Source organism: Mustelus asterias, unplaced genomic scaffold (genome assembly GCF_964213995.1).
Source record: "Mustelus asterias unplaced genomic scaffold, sMusAst1.hap1.1 HAP1_SCAFFOLD_1084, whole genome shotgun sequence".
In the NCBI taxonomy this organism is placed as follows: domain Eukaryota; kingdom Metazoa; phylum Chordata; class Chondrichthyes; order Carcharhiniformes; family Triakidae; genus Mustelus; species Mustelus asterias.
Genome location: NW_027591029.1, coordinates 71461 through 85268, shown reverse-complemented (window position 1 = coordinate 85268; position 13808 = coordinate 71461). Strand labels below are relative to the sequence as shown.

Here is a 13808-nt window from a genome sequence, read left to right as displayed (position 1 = left end):
ATCTTGTAGATGGTACACACTGCTGCATCAGTGGTGAAGGGAGTGAATGCTTGTGGAAGGGGTAGCAATCAAGTGGGCTGCTTTGTCCTGGATGGTTTTGAGCTTCTTGAGTGTTGGAACATGCTCCAGGCAAATGGAGAGTGTTCCATCACACTCCTGACTTGCACCTCGTAGATTGTGGACTGGTTTTAGCGGGGGGAGTCAGGAGGTGAGTTACTCGCTGTAGGATTCTTAGCCTTTGACCTGATCTGGTAGCCACAGTACTTATATGGCTGGGTCCAGTTCAGTTTCTGGCCAATGTTAAGGCCAGGATTTTGATAGTGGGGTATTGAGTGAGGGTAATGCCATTGAGTGTCGAGGGGCGATGTTGAGAACCTCTCTTGTTAGAGATGGTCATTGCCTGGCACTTGTGTGGCATGTATGTTACTTACCACTTTGGGTCCATTTATCTAGGTATATTGGCATTGGAGGCAGTCCAGAGAAGGTCCAATAGTTGATCCCGGGTATGAAGGGATTTTCTTACGAGGAGTGCTTGAGTAGGTAGGCCTGTACTCATGGGAGTTTAGGGATGGCATGATGGCACAGTGGTTAGCTGCCCCACAGCGCCAGGGTTCAATTCCAGCCTTGGGTCACTGTGTGGAGTTTGCACATTCACTCTGTGTCTGCATGGGTTTCCTCCGGGTGCTCCGGTTTCCTCCCACACTGCAAAGATGTGCAGGTTAGGTGGAGTGGTCATGCTAAATGATCCCTTAGTGTCCCAAGATGGATAGGTTAGGGAAATTAGTGGGGTAAATATGTGGGGTTACGGGGATAGGGCCTGGTTGTGATGCTCTGTCGGACAGTTGATGCAGACTCAATGGGCCGAATGGTCTCCTTCTGCACTGTAGGGATTCTATGAAGAAGAATGAGCGGTGACCTTATTGAGACATACAGGATTCTTGGGAGGACTCGACGGGGTAGATGCTGAGAGGTTGTTTCCTCTTGTGGGAAAGTCTAGGACCAGAGGGCATAATCTCAGAGTAAAGGGGTCGCCCATTTCAGACAGAGATGAGGAGAAATTTCTTCTCTCAGAGGGTAGTGAATCTGTGGAATCTTTTACCACAGAGGGCTGAAGAGGCCGGGTCTTAAGTATGTTCAAGGCTGAGATAGATTTTTAATCAGTAAGGGAATCGAGGGTTATGGGGATAAGGCTGGAAAGTGGAGTTGAGGATTATCACATCAGATCAGTCATGGTCTCATTGAATGGTGGAGCAGACTTGATGGGCTGAATGGCCTCCTTCTGCTCCTATGTCTCATGGTGCCAGCTTTTCAACTGGGACTAACAACTCTAATCTCATTCCACAGTAGTCTATATAAATAGATGTAGAAGCAAAATTGATTTTACAGTTGTTGTACACCCTCTCTGAGAAACTGAATAGCGAATTGAAACCTTTTAATCAAACTGCTGGGGGTGTGGGAGCAAATCTTCTGCTGGGGGTGTAGGAGCAAATCTTCTGCTGGGGGTGTGGGAGCTGTAAAGGCTTTGAAAGGTCAGGGAGTTTCAGCTGACTGGCTCTCTCCAGCTTTATCTGGTGTCCACAATCTATTACCTTGCGGTGTTCAGTTGACACGTGCTAAAGAGGATTTCCCCAGCTGTGTTTGCTGTTCGAAAGCACAGCTGCCTCTGGGTTCCCATAAAGAAGTTGCTGAGGCAGAAAACGAGATCTACATGTGCCACTAACTGCATTCTCTCCAGTGAGGGAACCTCTCCCCATCCCTCGAGAACGTGAGTAGATGAAACACACATTGCCTGCCTAATCTGGCATAGTCCGGGGTGATTGATAGCCACGGGGGAGCGTACATGTTAGCAAATGGCCTTCAGATGGCCCAAGGCTTTGTTAAGAGCACGAGGCAATATTGTGAAGTTGGGGAGGGGGGCGTTGGGGGAAGTGGCTGCCGTGAGGGGAATGGTCAGGGAATTGGTTGCTGTGAGGGATATGGATATGGTTGCTGTGAGGAATATTGAGCTGAAAGTCGATCCTGCTACATATCATGAACTGGGACCGAGAGCCATTGCGCATAAAATATAGGAGCAGAATTAGGCCATTCAGCCCATCAGGTCTGCCCCGCCATTCAATCATGGCTGGTAAGTTTCTCAACTTCATTCTCCCGCCTTTTCCCCACAATCTTTGAACCCCTTATCAATCAAGAACCTATCGATCCCTGTCTTAAATACACTCAATGACCCGGCCTCCATAGCCTTCTGTGGCAAAGAGTTCCACAGATTCACCACCCCTTTGGCTGAAGAAATTCCTCCTCATCTCAGTTCTAAAGGGTCGTCCCTTTACTCTGAGGCTCTGTCCTCAGATCTTGGATTGAGACTGAGACACACTCAATGTCCAGCTGTGTGTTGCTCACGAGAGAGGGAAAAAGCTTGGAGTGCCGAGGCAGTTGCAAGGGAAAGGAGACGTTGCTGTTATTTTTTTTACCCAGAATTCTGAAAGTAAGTGCCCGCAAGAGTGGGAAATATCTAAATGGTGACCGCAATAGGTCCGTAATAAAGCTTCTGTGATTTGGTGACGATTGGGCTAACTGATGAGGAGTTCTATACACACTATCCCTGCCGGCACTCAGTTCCTCTCACTCTTCCCATCACTGTGGTCTTTGATCAAGATGTGGAGATGCCGGCGTTGGACTGGGGTAAGCACAGTAAGAAGTCTCACAACACCAGGTTAAAGTCCAACTTTAACCTGGTGTTGTGAGACTTCTTACTGTCTTTGATCAACTCAGATTCTCCTCCCCTGCTGGTCGTTGAGATCAGATTCTCGTCTCTTGCTCATTTATCCTGGCTTTTCCTCCATTCCAGAGAATATTTGCACTCCAGAATTTCCACTTATTTTCCCACAGCTCCTCACGTTAGAAATGTTGCTTGCTAAAACTGCTTTAGCAAACGGCAGCAGTGCTAATCACTGTTCATCTACGGTAAGTCCCTGGATTAATGTCCACTCATTTCAAGTTCTTTAAGATTGTTAAAAGAATAGGGATAATATACCTGTTTAACATTGCAAGGTTCATGTAACATTGTTTGTCATAGACTTCCTGTTCTGCAGCCTGTACGTGCACAGAACATTTACATAGAAACAGAAATAGAAGAAAGAGGAGGCTATTCGGCTCTTTGAGCCTGCGCCACCATTCATTTTGATCATGGCTGATCATCAAATTCAATATCCTGATTCCCCCCTGCCCCCCATTTCCCTTGATCCCTTCAGCCCCAAGAGCTATATCTAATTTCTTCTGGAAATCTCACAATGTTTTGGCCTCAACTACTTTCTGTGGGAGTGAATTCCACACATCCACCACCCTCTGGGTGAAGAAATTTCTCCTCACCTCAGTCCTCAAACTATGACCCCTGGTTCTGGACTCCCCCATCATCGGGAACATTCTTTCTGAATCCACCCTGTCTAATCCTGTTTGAATTTTATAAGTTTCTATGAGATCCCTTCTCACTCCAGTGAATATAATCCTAAACGACTGAGTCTCTCCTCCGAGGACAGACCAGCCATCCCCTAATGTTTCCAGTCCTGTTCTCTGCCCCAAAGTTCCTCTTTTCCCCAGCTCCTCCATTTTTACTTTTTAAGTTCTCGATGTCTGTTCGCACTCCTGCAATTTCTGGGATTCCTGCATCAACTCCAGGATTTCTGAAATGACTCTGGGATTTGTAACTCCACTCCAAGATTTCTGACTCCACTCCGAGATTTTGTGGCACCGTTTGGGTTCTCTGACCCCACTCTGGGATTTCTGTCTCTGCTCCAGGATTCCTGACTCTGGTCTGGAATTTCTCACTCCACTCCATGATTTCCCACTCTGATATTTCTGATCCCCCTCTGGGATTGCTAATTCCACTCCAGCTTTGCCTACACAACTCTCGGGTTTCTGACATCACTCTGGGTTTTTTACATTCTTTTTTGGGTTTCCTTTTCAGACTCACCTGATGAAGGAGCAGCGCTCCGAAAGCTTGTGATAACAAATAAACCTGTTGGACTTTAACCTGGTGTTGTGAGACTTCTTACTGTGCCCACCCCAGTCCAACGCCGGTATCTCCACATCATGGGTTTCCTTACTCAGTTCCTGGTTTTATCCACTCTTCTCTGGGTTTTCCTCTTTATGTTCCCGGTTTTCTGAAGCCGTTCCGGGTTTTATGATTCCATTCCAGGATTTCTTCTCTCCCTTCCAGATTCTCCGAACTTTGTTTCAGATTTTCTTCACTCCGCCCTGGGTATCCTGACTCTACTCCGGGTTTCCTCACTCTGTTTCCTGTCATAGAAAGAAACCCTACAGTGCAGAAGGAGGCCATTCAGCCCTTCGAGTCTGCACTGACAGCAATCCCACCTAAGACCTAGCCCCGTAACACCACATATTTACCCTGCTAATCCCTCTAACCTACGCATCCTGGGACATTAAGGGGCAAGTTAGCATGGCCAATGCACCTAAACCACACATCTTTGGAGTGTGGGAGGAAACCAGAGCACCCAGAGGTTCCGAGTTTCCTCACTCCGTTTCTGGTTTCCCTATTTCCACTGCTAGGTTTTCTTCACTTTAGTCTGGAGTGGATTCTAACTCCAGTCCAGATTCTCTGACTCTGCACCAGTCTTTCCTTTTCCTCACTCTCCTCTTGGTTTACTCCACTCTGGGTTTTCTGACTGTACTCTGAGATACCCCGAACCCACTGTAGCCTTCTGCATTCTAGTTCAGTTTGGTTGTTCACTACTCTGCTCCTGGTTTTCTTTACTTTGCTCTGGGTTATTCTCACTCCGCTCCAGGCATCCACTCCGGGTTTCCCATAGTCCACTCCGGGTTTCCCATAGTCCACTCCGGGTTTCCCACATCCCGCTTCGAGTTTCACTCTGGGTTTCTCTAACTCCAACTCCAGGGTTTTCTGACACCACTCTGGGTCTTCCACACTCTAATTTAGGTTTCCAACTTCACTCTTGTTCACCCCACTCCAGTTTTCCCTGAAGCCACTCTGGGTCTTCCACACTCCGACACCCCCCCCCCCCTCCCCCCTGGATTTTCAGATGCCAATCTAGGATTTCCCTCACCCGCTCTGGTTCCACTCCGGGTTTCTCTGATTCCAGTCCTGCTTTTGCTCGCTTTGATTCGGGTTTTCTGACTCCCCTCCGGGTTTTCCTCACCCCACTCTGTGTTCCACTCCAGGTTTCCCAGATTCTACTCCAGGTTTTTGATGCTCCCACTCCCGGTTTTCCATAATCCGCTCTCTGTTCAGCCTCTGCGGTTCCCTAAATCTACTTTGTGTTTTTTTTGCTCCACTCTGCGTTTGGCTCCGGGTTTCCCTGTTTGACCTCTGAGTTTTCCACACTCGGCTGTAGTTTTCCCTGATTCCATAGAATCCTTACAGTGTAGAAGAGGCCATTCTGCCCATCACATCTACGCCGATTCCGACCATGCATCTTATTCAGGCTCACATCCTGCCCCACATACCCATAGTGCATTTATCCTGGCCAATCCATCTAACCAGCACATCTTTCGGACTGTGGAAGGAAACCAGAGCACCCGGAGGAAACCCATGCAGACAGGGGGAGAACATGCAGACTCTGCGCAGACAGTGACCCAGGCCGGGAATCGAACCCTGGTCTCTGGAGCTGTGAGGCAGCAGTGCTAACCACTGTGCCACCGTGTGAACTCCACACTGGGTTTCTCGATCAGGGCTTTACTCCGGATTTTGCTCGACTCTGTTCCGGGCTCCTGTCTGAGTTTCTTGAAATCCATTCTGGGTTTGTGCTCAATCCCGTCCGAATTCCTTTCCGGGTTTTCGTCACTCTGCTCCGGGCTCCAGTCCGGATTTTCATTGCTCCACTCCGGGTTCCAATCGCACTCCACTCTGGGTTTGCCTTGTTCCATTCCATAAGACCATAAGACAAGGGAGCAGAATTAGGCCACTTGGCCCATCGAATGGCTCCGCCATTCAATCATGGCTGATATTTTTCTCATCCCCATTCTCCTGCCTTTTCCCCATAACCCCTGATCCCCTTATTAATCGAGAACCTATCTATCTCTGTCTTAAAGACACTCAATGACCTGGCCTCCACAGCCTTCTGCGGCAAAGAGTTCCACAGATTCACCACTCTCTGGCTGAAGAAATTCCTCCTCATCTCTGTTTTAAAGGATCGTCCCTTTAGCCTGAGGCTGTGCCCTCTAGTTCTAGTTTTTCCTACTAGTGGAAACATCCTCTCCACATCCACTCTATCCAGGCCTCGCCGTATCCTGTAAGTTTCAATAAGATTCCCCCTCATCCTTCTAAACTCCAACGAGTACAGACCCAGATTCCTCAACCGTTCCTCATACAACAACTTTAGGGTTTTCCTCAATCCGCTCTGGGTTTTCCGGGTGTTCTGGGCTCCAGACTGACTCTGCTCCAGGTTTTCCTCACTCCACTCCAGGTTTTCCCAGCTCCGCTCCAGGTTTTCTTCACTCCGCTCCGGGTTTTCCCGGCTCCACTCCGGGTTTTCCCGTCTCCGCTCCAGGTTTTCCCGGCTCTGCTCCAGGGACCAGTCCCGCTCTGCTCCGGGTTTTCCTCACTCCGCTCTGGGTTTTCCCTGCTCCCCTCCGGGTTTTACCGGCCCTGCTCCGGGTTTTCCTTGCCCCGCTCCGGGTTTTCCTCGCTCCGCTCCGGGTTTTCCCTCACTCCGCTCCGGGGTTTCCTGGCTCCGCTCCGGGTTTTACTTACTCCACTCCGGGCTTTCCCGGCTCTGCGCCGGGTTTTCCAGGCTCCGCGCCGGGTTTTCCCTCACGCCCCTCCGGGTTTTCCCGCCCCACTCCGGGTTTTCCTTACTCCGCTCCGGGTTTTCCAAGCTCTGCTCCGGGTTTTCCCGGCTCCGCTCCGGGTTTTCCCTCACTCCGCTCCGGGGTTTCCTGGCTCCGCTCCGGGTTTTACTTACTCTACTCCGGGTTTTCCTCACTCCGCTCCGGGTTTTCCCGGCTCTGCGCCGGGTTTTCCAGGCTCCGCGCCGGGTTTTCCCTCACGCCCCTCCGGGTTTTCCCGCCCCGCTCCGGGTTTTCTTTACTCCGCTCCGGGTTTTCCAAGCTCCGCTCCGGGTTTTCCCTGCTCCGCTCCGGGCCCAAGTCCCGCTCCGGGTTTTCCCTCACTCCGCTCCGGGTTTTCCCGGCTCCGCTCCGGGCCCCAGTCCCGCTCCGCTCCGGGTTTTCTGGGCTCCCGCTCCCCGGGGAAGCCGCTCGGATCCGGCCAGAGGGAGAGTCGCCGCCGCCGCTGCTGCCGGAGAACCGGGATCCGAGTCCGGGCCCTGCCTCCCGCCTGAAGCGGCCCCCCCGCAGCCTCTAGTCCCCCCGCCGCTCTCCCGCCGTGTCGGAGCCCATGGCCGCGATCCGGTGAGAGCGGGGCCGCCGCTCGGGGAAGCGGCCGGGGAGGGAGTGAGTGAGGGAGGAGGAGGAGGCCCCCGGCGCCGGGAGCCTCGCCTCAGCTTCAGCCCCGGAGCCCGGCTGCCGTCCGGCGGGTAAGTGAGCGGCTCCCCCCCCGGGGCTGGAAATCTCTTTGTTCACCGCTTAGGCCCCGGGTGGGAGCCGGGGGCTGGATTGGTGCACCGTCCCCGGGAAAGGGGTGAGGGAGGGCGGGGAGGGAGGCTTGGGTTGGTGTCGGTGAGGGGATTGAGGGGCAGCTGAGGGGGAAAGGCCTCACTCCCATCCCCGGGTGAGGAGCTTGGGGGGGAGTGGGGGGAATTCAGGGACATTAAACCCCCCACCCCCAAAGCCTGTCTCAGACCCCCCCCCCGACACAGAGAGAGACATTGAACAAGCTGAGCTGCTGCTCTTTGTGAAGCCTCAACCCCCCCAACAGCCTCACTCCCTGCTCCCCAAACCCATCTCCCTCATGTCCCTCTGCTCATCCTGGGGTGGCACAGCGGGTCAGCACTGCTGCCTCACAGTGCCAGGGACCCGGGTCCCGATTCCCGGCTCGGGTCTGTGTGGAGTCTGCACATTCTCCCCGTGTCTGCGTGGGTTTCCTCCGGGTGCTCCGGTTTCCTCCCACAGTCCGAGCGACGTGCTGGTTAGGGTGCATTGGGCTGTGCTAAATTCTCCCTCAGTGTTACCCGGACAGGCGCTGGAGTGTGGCGACTCGGGGGATTTTCACAGTAACTTCATTGCAGTAAGCCGACTTGTGACACGAATAAACATTTAAACATCATCGCTCCCATTACCTTGCTTGCTGAAAACTTACCTCAACCAAGAGGTTGTGGCTTCAAATCCCAGCTCCTTCCCTGCTGCCACCAGACCTTTTGAATGGACCTGCCAGATATTAAGTTGATCTTTCTCTGCGCCCTAGCTATTTATTTTATTTTATCAGTGTCACAAGTCGGCTTACCTTAACATTGTAATGAAGTTGCTGTGAAAATCCCCTAGTTGCCACACTCCGGCGCCTGTTCGGGTACACTGAGGGAGAATTTGGCATGGCCATTGCACCTAACCAGCACATAGAATCATAGAATCTACTGCATGGAGACAGGCCCTTCGACCCAAACTGGTCCATGCCGAAAAAAAAGCCCATCTCAGCTAACCCCATTTGCCGTCTAAGTCATTCCTATCCGTGTATTTGTCCAAATGCCTTCTAAATGTTGTCAATGTCGCTGCCTCAACAACTTGCTCCGGCAGCTCATTCCACATACCGACCACCCTTCATCTTTCAGACTGTGGGAGGGAAGCGGAACACCCGGAGGAAACCCTTGCAGACACTGGGTGAATGTGCAAACTCCACACAGGCAGTCACTCGAGGCTGGAATTGAACCTGGCGCTGTGAGGCAGCAGTGCTGATCACTATGCCGCCTTCAATGTAACACTCCATTCTGCACCCTCTCCTTTCCTTCTCTATGAACGGTATGCTTTGTCTGTATAGCATGCAAGAAGCAATACTTTTCACTGTATCCCAATACATGTGACAACAATAGATTAAAAAGCTTACTCGTCTGAGCGTGGTGACTGTGTGGAGTTTGCACATTCTCTCCGTGTCTGCGTGGGTTTCCTCTGGTGCTCTAGTTTCCCCTCTCACTCCAAAAATGTGTGGGTTAGGTGGATTGGCCATGCTAAATTGTGCCTTGGTGTCAGGGGGATTAACAGGGTAAATACATGGGGTTACAGGGATAGGGTAGGATTGTTGATGGCGCAGGCTCGACAGGCTGAATGGCCTCCTTCCGCACCGTGGAGATTCTATGACTGGGCTCAAACCCACTCGTGAGCCAGGAGATTGTGGTTTCAGCACACTGTTTGGGGGGGGCGGGGGTGGAGGAGAGAGAGAGGTGGTCCTGCAGAGGTGAATGCTTGAAGACTGATCTTTTATTTTCCCCACATCCAACCCACTGTCACACTGTAAACCGATCCAGAAATTGGACTGACGATTGATATTAGGCACTTTGCACCAGAGGTTAGATTACCAATTTCTGGGGTTCCGGGTGCCGCAAACGCTCTTAGATTCTGCACAGCACCCAACATGTAACCCCCCCCCCTCCCCCACAGATAGGAATAAATGATGCTGACTCAGGGCGACCAATCACTCAGCCTTGGCTCAGTGACAGGTCGCCTTCTCACCTCTGTGACAGGTCACGGGTTCAAGTCCCACTCCAGCGACTTGCTCACACCGGCCATCAGGTGAGATGTTAACCCAAAGTCCTGTCTGTCCCGTCGGCTCAGATCCCAGTGGCTTTAGTTTGAGGAGCAGAAGGGTTCCCCTCATGTCCTGGCCAAACTTTATCCCTGAACCTAAAAATACAGACGGTGCACTGGTCATTTATTTCACTGCTGTTTGTGGGAGCTTGTGTGCACAGTTTAGTTGCTGCGTTTCAATAGTATTTATTTTGCTATGCTGTGCTTTGGAACTTGCTGAGGTTGTGAATGGTGCTATATGAGCGTAGGATTTTAATGCAGTGTTTTGTGGTCTGACTGTTTCTTCAGATGCATTCAATGCAATTCAACTTTATTGTTATTGTATAATGTACAAATACAATGAAAAGTGAGCTTGCAGGCTCCCGAGATACAAAAAAAAGCAAATGCAGTAGTCATAAAATAGTTGCTATAGTCATTAAGTGTATACGTGCATATTGCATAATGCCCATCGCCTGGGAATATGTTAAAGAACGGAAGGGGGGAGGGGGACAGTGAATAATACCTTGCTATACGTGCTACATGTGTACTGTTTAAAATGTGCTTATAGAATGTCTGTGGTTCAGGTAGTCATTGCTGCAAAGTGTCTTGCTGGCAGTGAGATGAATTGAGGATTTTCCCCTGACGGTGACCTCTGTCATGTAGAAACTGAGCTGTGTCACAAGCTGGACAACTGTGATGTGATGAGAGTCACCCTGAGCATTCTGTACTTGCTCAGCGGGGTTTTATCTCGATTAATTTTGACGTTTCCCTTACTGGCAGCAGTTTCTGCAGCGAGTGCCAATGATTTGGATATTGTCTCATTGATGAGCAGAGCTTGAGGAATGTTTGATGCTTGGGACTTTTACCAACAACACGGTGAATAAAATGGCCAGTTATTCCAATGTAACCCCCACAGAAAGAGAGAGTTGTGTTTTGGTTTGGGGCCCATGTGAGGTTCCGTTAGAACAGATCGCATCGCCTGTTAACTGATGATTTTTATCTGAAGTTTACTGCTGGCATTTCTTTCACTTGCTAACCTCGCTTTGTCAGGGTCATTAATCCTTCCTTGTTGATGTCCTCGCGTGTCAGAATGTGTGAAGTGTCTTGGTTGATTGCTGTGCTCTCTGCAGGGCAGGTTTGTCCATGTCTGCTGCACCATGATCTGATTCCAGTGCAATCCAGGTTAGAGAGAGACGAATCAGCAAGGACCTGCCTCGTCAGTGTGCAGTGGTCTTTACTGGAAGTAAGTGTGCACAGATATTTGCTGGGGACGGATATCGGCATCACACTGATACCTCTTGCAGCATAATCGGTCGGTCTGAACCATCGAGGCATTGCCGCTTCAGGGTGACAAAAAAATCTGTGCAATCACGCCTCCATGGGGAGTCAGTACCTTTTAAGAAATAAACGGGTTTGAAAGAGGAAATTGGAGAAATAGTGCAAGGTTAGAAAGTTTAATAAAGAATTGAACAAGCTTCCTTTACATACCAATAGAAACTTTTACAGTCAGTTTTTATGTTCCCCGCTTTCTTATTTTCATACTCTATTTTCCCCTTAATCAATTCTTTGGTGGTCCTTTGCTGAATTTTTTGATTTGATTTATTATTGTCACATGTATTCGTATACAGTGAAAAGTATTGTTTCTTGCGTGCTTTACGGACAAAGCATACCCTTCATAGAGGAGGAGAGAATGCAGAATGTAATGTTACAGTCATAGCTAGAGAAAGATCAACTTAATGCGAGGTAGGCCCACTCAAAAGTCTGATGGCAGCAGGGAAGGTGCTGTTCTTGAGTCAGTTGGGGCGTTACCTGAGACTTTTGTATCTTTTTCCTGACGGAAGAAGGAGAAAGGGAGAATGTCAGGGGTGCATAAGGTCCTTAATTATGCTGCCTGCTTTTCCGAGGCAGCGGGAAGTGTAGACAGAGTCACTGGATGGGAGGCTGGTTTGCCTGATGGACTGGGCTTCGTTCACAACCCTTTGTAGTTTTTTGTGGACTTGGGCAGAGCAGGAACCGTACCAAGCTGTGATGCAACTAGAAAGAATGCTTTCTATGATGCATCTGTCGAAGTTGGTGAGAGTCGTAGCTGACATGCCAAATTTCCTTAGTCTCCTGAGAAAGTAGAGGTGTTGGTGGGGCTTTCCTAACTATAGCATCGGCATGGGGGGGACCAGGACAGGTTGTTGGTGATCTGGACACCTTGAAGCTCTCGACCATTTCTACTTTGCCCCAGTGATGTAGGCAGGGACATGTCCTCTTTAAACTGCTCCCAATCCTCAGGCCTATTGTTTTTTCTTGCCAATTTGTATGCTTCTTTCTTGAATCTAATACTATCTCTAAATTCCCTCGTAAGCCATGGTTTGGCCACAGTTCCCTTACCAGTCTTGGGCCAAACAGGAATAAACAACTTCTGGAGTTCACCAATTTGTTCCTTGAATGCCTGCCTGCTGCCTTTCCTTTCAGTAATGTTTTTCAGTGCAGCATGGCTGATTCATGTCTCATACTATCATAGCTACCTTTATTAAGGTTCAGGATCCTGGTCTCATAATCAACTACCTCATGGTCCACCTTGATAAAGAATTTGTTCATATCATGGTCGCATGCGCAATGACTCCACATGTTTGTCTCCCTCTGTCTCTCTCTCTCTCTGCCTTGGCGCCCACTTCAGTCAAGTTTTTATTTGTCTTTTCACATGGCACAAGAGAAGCAAGTGTCCAACCTCTTTCCTCCTCTCTGAGGCACCATTCTCTGTCGAAGGCGTTGTGTACAAACAGGTTATTGCAGACGGTTGTCAATATGTTCAGGAAGTGGCAGTCCTCATTAGAAGCATTTGGAATCGTCGCTCAGTGTGAAGTATAAGATATGGTGCCAAACTTGGATACGACTTTGCCTTCCGACTCTGCGAGTGCTGGCTTCGCCACCGTGGGTGGATGGAGTGAGAACAGCAGGTTTGCTGGTCTCCCTCAAAGGCAGGAAGAGTGAACCGGGGCGGTGACTGTAATCGCGTTCCATATGTTAAAGGTTGCAAGCGCAAGATGAGAAACTGATCTCTCAAAGCGCAGCAATATCTTGCATTCTGCCCTCAGTGCACGATGATTGTTTGAAAACTGTTGCTGAATTTTGAATAATATTTGGTTATATAGCTTTCTATAGTTGGTGGTTATTGAGGGGGAGTTTTTTTTGCTCTTGGGGACTTTAACAATGGGAAGAGATACTGAAGCACGGAATGACAGCAAGCGATAAGCAGCCAATGGCAGACTGATTGAAGTTAAGAGGCTGCTTGGATTTGAGTGATGTGGAGAAATTGTGTCTTCAAAGGATTTGAAGCACTTTTAATACCGTCTGTAAGGATTGTGAGAGATTGATATTTACTGATTTAACCATTGTACCTTAAGAGGATTAGAGGGCACTTGGGGTTGCAGGAGTTTAAGTTACTGATTGTAGTTCATGGATTGTCAGCAATTACGTGGATGTGTTTGGATAGTGAGCACAGATGGTATATACAGGAAAGGAGGAGACAGACAAACATTCGAGTTAGGAGAGGATTAGGCCATTCGGCCCCTTGAGCCTGCTCTGCCATTCAATAAGATCATGGCTGCTCTGATTTGGGGTGGCACAATGGTTAGCGCTGCTGCCTCACAGCACCAGGGACCTGGGTTCAATTCTGGCCTCGGGTCACTGTCTGTGCGGAGTGTGTTTCCTCCGGGTGCTCCAGTTTCTTCCTATAGTCCAAAGATGTGTGAGTTGGGTTAATTGGCCATGCTAAATTGACCCTAGGTTTAGCAGGGTAAATATGTGGGGCTATGGGAACAGGGCCTGGGTGGGATTGTGGTCGGTGCAGAGTCGATGGGCCAAATGGCCTCCTCCTGCACTGTAGGGATTCTATGGCTTCTTTTGTAATCTCAAGCCCACATTCTTGCTTACTCCTGATAACCTTTCACCCCCTTGCTTATCAAGAACCTATCTGCCTCTGCCATAAAAATATTCAAAGACTCTGCTTCCACTGTCTTTTCAGGAAGAGAGTTCCAAAGACTCACCACCCTCTGAGAGAAAAAAAATCACCTTATTTCCATCTCCAATGAATGACCCCTTTTGCACAGTGACCCATTGTTCTAGATTCCCCCACAAGAGGAAACATCCTTTCCACATCCACCCTGTCAATA

At 49.7% G+C, this 13808-nt stretch overlaps 1 protein-coding gene across 1 annotated transcript in view; it reads left to right on the top strand.

Annotated features, from left to right (window-relative positions):
- The first annotated feature begins 7202 nt into the window (after positions 1-7202).
- LOC144487840 (zinc finger protein 609-like) overlaps positions 7203-13808 on the top strand; it is a 61141-nt gene continuing 54535 nt past the window's right edge. Inside the window, exon 1 of the mRNA XM_078205914.1 lies at positions 7203-7508. The gene's annotated coding sequence lies outside the window, so the exon portion shown is untranslated. The remainder of the gene's footprint in view (positions 7509-13808) is intronic.